At 34.0% G+C, this 9,972-nt stretch overlaps 1 long non-coding RNA gene across 1 annotated transcript; it reads right to left on the bottom strand.

The window, feature by feature from the left end:
- Positions 1-5,738: 5,738 nt before the first annotated feature.
- LOC130051768 (uncharacterized) lies at positions 5,739-9,504 on the bottom strand. Its single transcript, XR_008799999.1, has 3 exons — positions 8,452-9,504; positions 6,854-6,937; positions 5,739-6,604 (listed from the first exon to the last, which is right to left on the bottom strand). It is a non-coding gene; the product is annotated as an uncharacterized LOC130051768 (long non-coding RNA).
- Between the last annotated feature and the right edge of the window lie 468 nt (positions 9,505-9,972).

The following is a 9,972-nucleotide window of genomic DNA, read 5'->3' as shown; positions in this document are numbered from 1 at the left end:
TTCGATTGATATAAGAAAACAATGTTTATCACCAAAACAAATACGTCTCAAAAATATCATCACTTTTAACAATATAATGAATTCAAACAAGCAATCTTTTCTAAGAAAATTGTGTTCCTTTATAAGAAATATTAATAAACTATGCTCCCCGACCCAATGACTACTCGAATCTAAAATTGCACATGTTGCCTATCTCCATATTCACGCATGCTTTAAAACATTTAGTGATATATTACCATCACTTTTATATAAAATATATGTACTAAATTTCTGTATACAATTGTGTAATTGTGATGAGAAATAAATTCAGTTCAGTAAAGTACATTATGACCTTGTGACCCGACGACCTCCAAAACTTAACAAGCTCTCGTGTAACCTTACTGAAGATGAAACCAGCCTTTGCTAAGCCAAATGGCAGTACTTTCAAAACAAAAATTTTCATCCCACTGAAATCCCAGATAATTGATAAACGATTGATCGATCATGATGTGGCGATATGCTGATTTTTAAGTCGAATGTGAACAAAAAATCACCATCTTTACGCAATTTCACATTTGAGTTTAAATTGAAATAGGTGCTTGTTACATGTAATATGCCTACAATCGAGCACAAGTATGAGTTTGCATGTATTATTCTGTGCTACAGTAAGCGGGTTAACAACCTTAGATGTAATTGATGTTTCCTTGATACAAACCTTTTCTAATAACTTGCATATTTCTTCCCTCAACGATTATTTGGTAACACTACCGACTCTGGTTCTGATTTCAAAGGCAATTTGTAGCCATTTTCTATCACACTCAAAACAAATTCACTTCCTCCAATATCCCTCCATTGAGGCAAACAAGAATATAATCTACTAACTGACTTTACAATATTTACTCTGTTGACGCTTGAGTGATCAATTTTACTATCTTTTGTGTCTATTCGAACACTACTCACTGAACAGTCATATACCTTGATTCCTGTATGACTTGTAACAATATTCACCTTGTTCACGCTCGAGTAACTACTTTTACTATTTGTCACATATTTACAGTGATTTTCTTTTGTTGTTCAGGAATTGTATCTGGTTATCATCAATAGGTTTTTTTTATCACATATATGATAAAACGAGCTCCTCCCACCTTGTTATCGCATGGGCAGTACTAACATCAGAATTACACAATAGAAACAAGACAGGGATAATTCAGTTTTGCTGTTTTACGGGTAAAGCGTGCGCCGATTGATGATGGGCGTTGAAGCAGACAGGAATCCTTATGTAACATATATACACATACCTGTGACCGTTTTTTGTAAGTCAGTAATGTTAAATAGTTCTCTCTCTCTCTTTATAAAGAGTTTGCTAATGCAAGGCTTTAATCCTTTTCCTACTATAATATTTGTGTTATACATGTTTTCTTAAAACATTTGTACAAATACACGACTTGTATAGAATTAAATTCCTGAAAAATTATTTATGAAGCCACCAATATGTGATTGATACTGACAGGGATAATCAATTTTCGTTGAGTTCGTTTTGCTGTTTTACGGGTAAAGCGTTTTAAATTTTATATACACATGCATCGTCCGACGATGGTATATGGCAATCTACCACTGTATTGAATGTATAGTTCAATAAATGCAAAATGAGAAGCTTTTGAAATATGTGACAAGTCGGTCATCTTCTAGCATCCTCGTAAAATTCACATTATCAAAGAGTTGGGCGGTCCTTCTCTCACTCGTGCGCTCCGCGCACTCGTGACAGAAGGACCGCCCATCTCTTTGATAATGTGAATATTACTCGGATGCTAGAAGATAACCATTACCTGTTGTGTTAGCTTGACATGTCACATACATGTACCTTGTTTTCTGTATCATGCAAATACATAGACTTACTAATATAAGAAATTTACATAACTTATTAGCATTTTGCTCATTTTGACACTCTTTTTTCCAGTGACCCTTATCACCGCATCCGAAACATCTGCCAAATTTGTAGTTTGACGAGTCGGTTCCACTAGCATGACCCTTTCCTTGGGGTGGGTAGGGATTATAGCGACGGTTGAAATCTTTGTGCTTAACCTTTTCAGCCTTGATTTTTCGTTCAGGTCTATACTGGGGTTTTTGGATCCTTTTCTCGTCGTCAAAATCTTCTGCTAAAGGATTCGATTCATATTCCTGTACAACCAGCCACCCGACCTCATGCGAATCAGCCATTCTGATGAGCTTTTGTCGATGTTTAACGAGAGAAATACCTTCGGCAAATTTATTTCTGCATTCGGTTATATTGTCTTCTGTTAAATTATCGTCTGCCAAATATTTTTCAGCCTCCTGCATTTTCGTAATTAGCTTGCTATTGTGTTTAAATTGTTTTTCATTGCCTTTCTTCTTAAATTTATACGAGTCGCCAATCGTCTCCTCTATTTTGCAACGTTGGGTTTCGGCAAGCTTAACATTATGACTGCAGTTTACCCATCTCTTTCGTGATTAAATTGCGCATTTCCGTCATAAGCGTGTTTTGCGAGTCTACCACTGCATTGTGGACTTCTGCGCGAATTTGTGACTGTAAACTGGCGTCCATTTTTCAATATGTGTTCGTCTTGGTTGACGACTAGAGAATGACCACGTTCGATACTACCCATCGAACCATTCATGCATAATTTACTGATTGGCTCGTTCATTCAAGCTTGACAAACATATATAGAAAATGTTGACACAGATACGTTAATAAAATATTTTCCCGCTTTATTATCGAACCGCGGAAGAAAATTATTATATTTTTGTTTCAGATACCATGGATGGTTTCACGTGCTACTACTGTAGCTTCTCGACATGCCATTTCGAAAATAGTAGAACATTGTACCTATAACCATCCCAATGATGTCATTAAAAGTCATTAATGATTTAACACGTGAAATACCAAGGCTATGCAATGAGAAAATGACATAAATTCGTAAACTTACCAGAGATACTCAGCGAAAATACATGTATATGTTACAGTAACCTACTAAGAACTAAACCTTGATGTACTACCTACCAAAGACTATGGTCACATATAAATCAAATGTAACAATACTAATTTCTACATAGAATGTATAGTGGCTGCACCAAAACGCACTAACATAAAACTAAATGGAGATTAGATGGACAGGGGTAAATATACGCCCCTTTCTCCATCGTGATCAAACCCTAACTTGATGGTACAGTAATTTTCAGATGATGACATGTTTTCCGACCATGCATAACATGCAATTTGGTGCCAATGCAATTTAGTCCGACGATCATGCAAAAAAGGATTTTTGACATGCACTTAGCTCATTTATTCACTGACCATTTATTATGCTATAGGGCTGGTTCTTGCCCGATTGTTTGATATTTGTCTCGTTCGACACATGTCTCATTTTCATACCACATATACTTGTACGCACATGAATCCTTATATTCACACTTATTTGAATAACATAGCAGTTTAAAGGGCATGGACACGATTTGAACCAAAATTTAAATTTTGATTTTCCAATTTTAATGTTTAGAATGCTTAGCTATGGTATTTCTAATGGTCAGCACAAATTTTAATACCAGTTGTTGAGGTGCATGGGAGATATAGAGCTCACAATTCTTTGTTGTGTAAACAAGGCTCGAGCCATGGTTTAGTTTACATATAGGCTAAATATACTAGGAAAAGTTCGTTTAAAGCAGATTTTTCAATTTACAACTCCATTCTGAACATAATTATAAGGTTTCTAGTGTTAATCACATCTCATTTTGTTTTGAACATACTAATCTATATGTAAATATGTAAACAAAAACATGGCACGAGCCTTGTTTACATAACAAAGAATTGCGAGTGCCGTATCTCACTTGTAATTCAAAAACTGTTATTCAAATTTTGGTTGACCATCAGAAATACTGTAGATAAACACTGTAAACAACAAAAATAGAAAAATAAAATTGTCAGCTCAATCGTTTCCATGTCCCTTTAAAGGGACATGGACACGATTTGAGCTGGAAATTTTCAAATTTTATTTTTCCATTTTTATTGTTTACAATGCTTAACTAAAGTATTTCTAATGCCCAACGAAAATTTGAATATCAGTTGTTGAGTTACAAGTGATATACAACACTCATAATTCGTTGATGTGTAAACAAGGCTCGTGTCATGTGTTTGTTTACATATAGATTACTTAATAGGAAATACGTGTTTAAAACAAAATGAGATGTGCAAAACACTAAAAACTATTTAACTGTGTGCAGAATTAACTTGTGAATTGAAACAAATTGCGTTAAACAAAACTTTTACTTGTATATTAACATATGTAAACAAAAACATGACAAAAGCCTTGTGTACATAACCAAAAATTGTGAGCTCTGTATCTCCCATGTACCTCGATAACTGACATTCAAATTTTTGCTGACCATTCGAAATACCTTAGTTAAGCATTCTAAACATTAAATATGGAATAATAAAGTTTGAAAATTTTCAGCTCAAATCGTGTCCACGCCCCTTAAAGCCTGATTACAGTATGTTTGTCACCATAAACAGAGTATCATGTGTCTCTGTTATAAGATAAAAAGATGCATAACTCCGCATATCTATAGTCCCCTATCGACGAAGTCGACAGGGGATTTTAGGTTTGCGCTCCGTCTGTCTGTCCGTCAGTTTAGTTTCCGCACCCTTTTCTCTGTTCTTGCAGATATTTATTTGATATTTGGTATGTTGCTTTGCTACAACAAGTTACAGATCAAGTTCTAATTTCGTTTCGGTCCGTTGATTTGTCACTTAGTTATGGCCCTTGGACTAGGAAAAATAGCATGAATTATTAGTTTTCCAGACTATTTTGTTGTAATAATAATAATAAATTCTTAATTTAGACAGGATGTCACAATTAGTACAAATGACTAGGTTATATTGTGGTCCTGTATAAAACATATTCACAGACAGACACATGAGAGAATACACAAATAGATAACATAATATAAAATATATACATAAAATATATACATATCACTGGGAGAAAATAAACATATACATATTTATATATCAATTATTTGAGTAATAATGCTGCAAATATGCTGATTTAAAAGATGTAATAGAACCACAGCTGACAGACTCGGGCAACTGATTCCATACAATAGCCGTGTTTCGAGTTCCTCCGGAACACCCGGGAAATTTCATATTTAGCCACGCCGGTCACGTGATTTGAACAAAATGTTCCACAGGGGTACTTCCGGTTAATTTTGTTTACACTGGTAACAAAATTTGTCTTTGACAAAATATAGATTTTGCAGCACAAACTGTCGCAAATCAGATAAAGGATGGCAAGGGATATATATTTACTTGGGAAGATGTCAAAGTTTACCGTTTCCCAAACCCGGGAAAAGCGTTTACGCAGAGGAAACGATGACGTCATTTGTGTAGAAAACCACGAGCAGCCGAAATTCAGTGCGATTATTACATTCCGTGAAAGCTGAATCAACAAAGAAACAACATTGTTTTAGCCAATTTGCTTATATCAACTTTTAGGAAAACCAAGAGGTTTGTACTGACTCTTAAAAATATAATATAGACTGTGCAACATCTCGTCAATCTTCAGAATTGGGTATACCTGTACCCTCATCCACATCTGAGCAGTGACTGTATTTTACAACGGTGTTCATGCGACATTAACTAGACGATAAAGCATCATATATTAGAGAATTTCAATTATGAACTCATGGTTCAGGCTCATAAAAATTACGAAGCAATTTCACACGGGAGTGAGAAACCAATTTATAAATAAAATACGAGAACACCAGATAATCTATCCCTACGGATCTATACTAGAATTTCCATAATCATTTATCCAAGCTCCATACCGATGGTTCATTCACTGCAAAATTTTGAATTATATCAAAGAACTTTTATTTATCTTTGCTCCAACTTTTAATACCAATCAAGCACAGGCAATTGCATCGCTTGGGGTCGAATTTACTATTAAAGATTACTCTTTAATAGCAAATTCGAACACAAGTGATGCATATGCCTGTGCAATCAAGGTACTTTGCATGAACATCAGAAATGTACATTTCCATTCAAACCACTTGTATACAAGAATGGAACCAGCTGAACATGAGCCAGGTTATATATTATGTATTTGCTCTCCTACCCCTTTGATTCAGTAATGTTTAAGGAAATATGCTATTGAGTATATATTTAAAAAAAAAAAAGAATAACAAAGAACAACAATTTTCATTCATATTTTATTCAACATATATATACACAGGTTGATAAGAATGGCTGATCTGCATATAATGACTGCTAGTTATTGACTGGTATGCAGTGAAAGGGAGCTAAAAAAAGGAGTAAAAAGTTAATTTCAGCCAGGTAAGAATTAATTTCTTCTTTTTTGTGTGATATACATATCTAATTCTTTTCTTTTGCTGCTTCAAATCTTGTGTATGTGAAAATTTTCAGTCTAATATTTTGGCAATGTTACAGGTAGTGTGGTTGAAATAAACCAGTGTTCAGGAATGTCCAGTAATGGCATGACATCATGAGAGTTTGGCATACAGACATTCACATGATTAATGATGAAACTGAAGACCTCAAGTGAAAGGCATGGAAAATTATCCAGTTCCCATATACCTGAAAAAGAGGAGGGATACTACAATATTGATAATAGATTTTTGTCAATTTGAGAAGCAAAGATGTATTTAAAAAAAAATAATAAATTTTAAAAAATGCAGAAATTATAATTTATGTATTTGTTAAAAATACTGTTCACTTCACATACATGTATATTTTTTTTAACTTATCTAGAAATATATGAAGAAATTCATATTAATTAAAACTGTGAATGTATGAGTTTTCATGACTTTTAACAATAAAGCTTACCATATTTATTGTACATATATCTAATTTCCCTTATACATTGTAGTCATATGGGAGCTTGCTTGCATTCAGAGTTCTGCCATCAATCTAAAAAATGTGCATATTTCATCACAAGAGTCATTTGAGCACTTAACATGTATCATGTATAAAGCCGAGTTAAACAACTTCAAAATCTACCCAACATGTTTTAAACGAACACAAAAGGTTCTTCCTAATTTCTTTTTTTTTTTTTCAATTTAGTTCATAAATAACAAAAAGTCAATTCACCTTTTTCAAACTTTTGATGTATATGATGGATTTCTTCTGTATTGCTATATCTATCAGGCCCAGCACAATCTCTATATTTAGCTATATAGTTTTATAAAGCTATTTCAAATAGTTTCATTAAGCTAGTTTTGATTAAATTTCTAAGTGCAATGGCACATAACAACATACATGTACTTTGAACTAACCACAACACTATTCTAGTTATAGATCATATGCCATTTTAAGAATTTGCATGAAAAGATAATTTCTTTTGTATTGATAACTGTCCACTACCTTGTGTGTGTCAAAGCTTAGATAAGTATATGATTACAATGTGGAATTTAATTGCCAATATATCATTCTATTGATCCTCATAGTCAACGGTGAAGATTGGTTAAATGTTGCTTAACAACTTAATAATCCTAAACATTTGACAATTTTGAATCAAAATTCTTCCTAAGGTACATAGTTTAATAAGCATTTATTGTTTACAGTGTGTTGTTTCGAGTACAAGGATGAAATATTTTCACTTAGAAATTCAATTCTTATGCTTTAGAAATATATTTGATAGAAGATTTGAAATAGTTATATCAAGCTATTTCAATCAGCTTTATTTAGCTATTTCAATTAGCTATAAAAAGCTATATAGCTTGATTAAGCATATATACATGGCTAATTATACTAAAGATTGTGCTGGACCAGTCTATGAGCACATAATTGAAATGATGTTGCTGAAAGGAATAATATTACCTTAATCATGATCAGATATATATTTTGTTCAATGATGTAAATATGAGCAGTAATCACAAATACCTACTGATTGCGAAAAGTCAATAAAATGACTACAATAATCAATAGTCATGCTAAAAATTCTTCCAATTACATGAGTATATCATTAGAAATCAAACTCCAAAGACTTAATTGTGACACAAGTATTAGTTGATAAATAATTATTTTCAAATTAGACAGCATATAGACTATACCCAAGTAGACAATTTTATCCTCACCCACATATGGCTATACCATTGCACTTAGAAACCCAGTCTAATTCAATCTAAACTAGCTTTAAATAATAAAGCTATTTCAAATACCTATAATGTTATAGCTAATATATTAAATACTCTTCACTGTTTATTGTCATTATTTATGTTTTATATCAATAATTATATATGTTAGGCCTACATGTTTATGCCCATTTTGGCCCTGATCTGGTAACGCAAATTCTATTTCACATAGACTGTACTGGACCTAATGTCTGCTTTATGAAGTAGTGCACCTAATGTCTGCTTTATGAAGTAGTGCACATTGTGTTTTGTTTAAGCATATATAAAATGACGTCATAATTTTCATTTTACCTGTTTGACAGGTTTCACTGAGTCTAATACGTTCTTTTCCTTTTCCCCTCCGGTTACTAGACAGCTGGGTCTTGTGGAAGTTACACGACAACATCGTCTTCTTCTGTTCTTGACGAAGTCTTTTGTTGTATTTCGTAGATCAATAGTAGCTTATCAAACGCTCATAAACAAATATGTACCGCATACACCCCAAACTATTACATGCGTAAATCAATTTCATGATTATCGACAAAATTAAGGCTATACCCTACTAGGCCTAATACATGAAGTGTCGACTGTTGGTAAACAACGATAAACCGGAAGTAACCCTGTGGTACATTTTTGAAGCGGCGTGACTAAACACAGAATAAACACTGTGTTCCGGAGGAACTCGAAACACGGCTATTGAGGAGGATACCTTAAAAGACCGTTCATAATACTCAGTTCGAACTTTTGGTAAATATAAAATGCCACTATCGCTACTTCTTGTTGTTCCGGAACTAACTTGGCTGACAAAACTAAAAACGTTCATATATTCTGGTGTCATATTTTAAAGAACCTTAAAAGCAAGCACTCAGTGGCGTAGCTTCCATTGAGGCAACCGAGGCAGCTGCCTCGGTAAAAAAAAAAAAAAACCTTTTACGTTGTTAAAATGTCGATAGCTTCTGGGGGGCTGCGCCCCCTAGACCCCCTGCCTCGGTAACATTCGAACCCAAGCTACGCTTATGGCACTAGTTTTCTATATATAAAATAATCATGATTGATTGATTGTATATTGTTTAACGTCCCTCTCGAGAATATTTCACTCATATGGAGACGTCACCACTGTCGGTGAAGGGCTGCAAAATTTAGGCCTATGCTCGGCGCTTATGGCCATTGAGCAGGGAGGGATCTTTATCGTGCCACACCTGCTGTGACATGGGACCTCGGTTTTTGCGGTCTCATCCGAAAGACCGCCCCATACGACAAGCAAGGGGTACTGAGGACCTATTCTAACCCGGATCCCCACGGAATGAATAATCATGAACAGGCATCCATTTAAAAATATCAACCGTAGAAGTCTGAGTTACTTTCACATTCAATATAATTCTGGCTGCCCTTTTCTGTAATTTAAAAAGTCTGTCAATATAAACCCTGTTTTAGCTGAGCATCAAACTGTGCAACAATAATTAAAATGAGGAAATATAACAGTGTTATAAATTTTCAATAATGCTGCATTTGACATAAAAGTTTGCAGACGAAGTAAAATACCTATTTTCTGTGAAAGTTTCTTGAATAAAGAATCAATGTGTGCAGACCAAGTAAGACATTCATCTATTTGTACACCAAGAAGTTTGCCTGTTTTATCAGTATCTAAAACAATATCTCCTACTTTGATGCACATTTTTCTACACTTTGTGCTTGCAGATATTCATTTGATATTAGGTACATTGCTTTGCCATAATTTATAAAAAGTTACAGATCAAGTTTGAATTTGGTCCCGGTCCATTGATTTTTCACTTAGCTATGGCCCTTGGAATTAGAAAAATAGCATGAATTATC

Source organism: Ostrea edulis, chromosome 2, assembly GCF_947568905.1.
Source record: "Ostrea edulis chromosome 2, xbOstEdul1.1, whole genome shotgun sequence".
Lineage (NCBI taxonomy): Eukaryota > Metazoa > Mollusca > Bivalvia > Ostreida > Ostreidae > Ostrea > Ostrea edulis.
The sequence above is the reverse complement of the archived record's forward strand: the minus strand, read 5'-3'. Positions and strand labels throughout refer to the sequence as shown.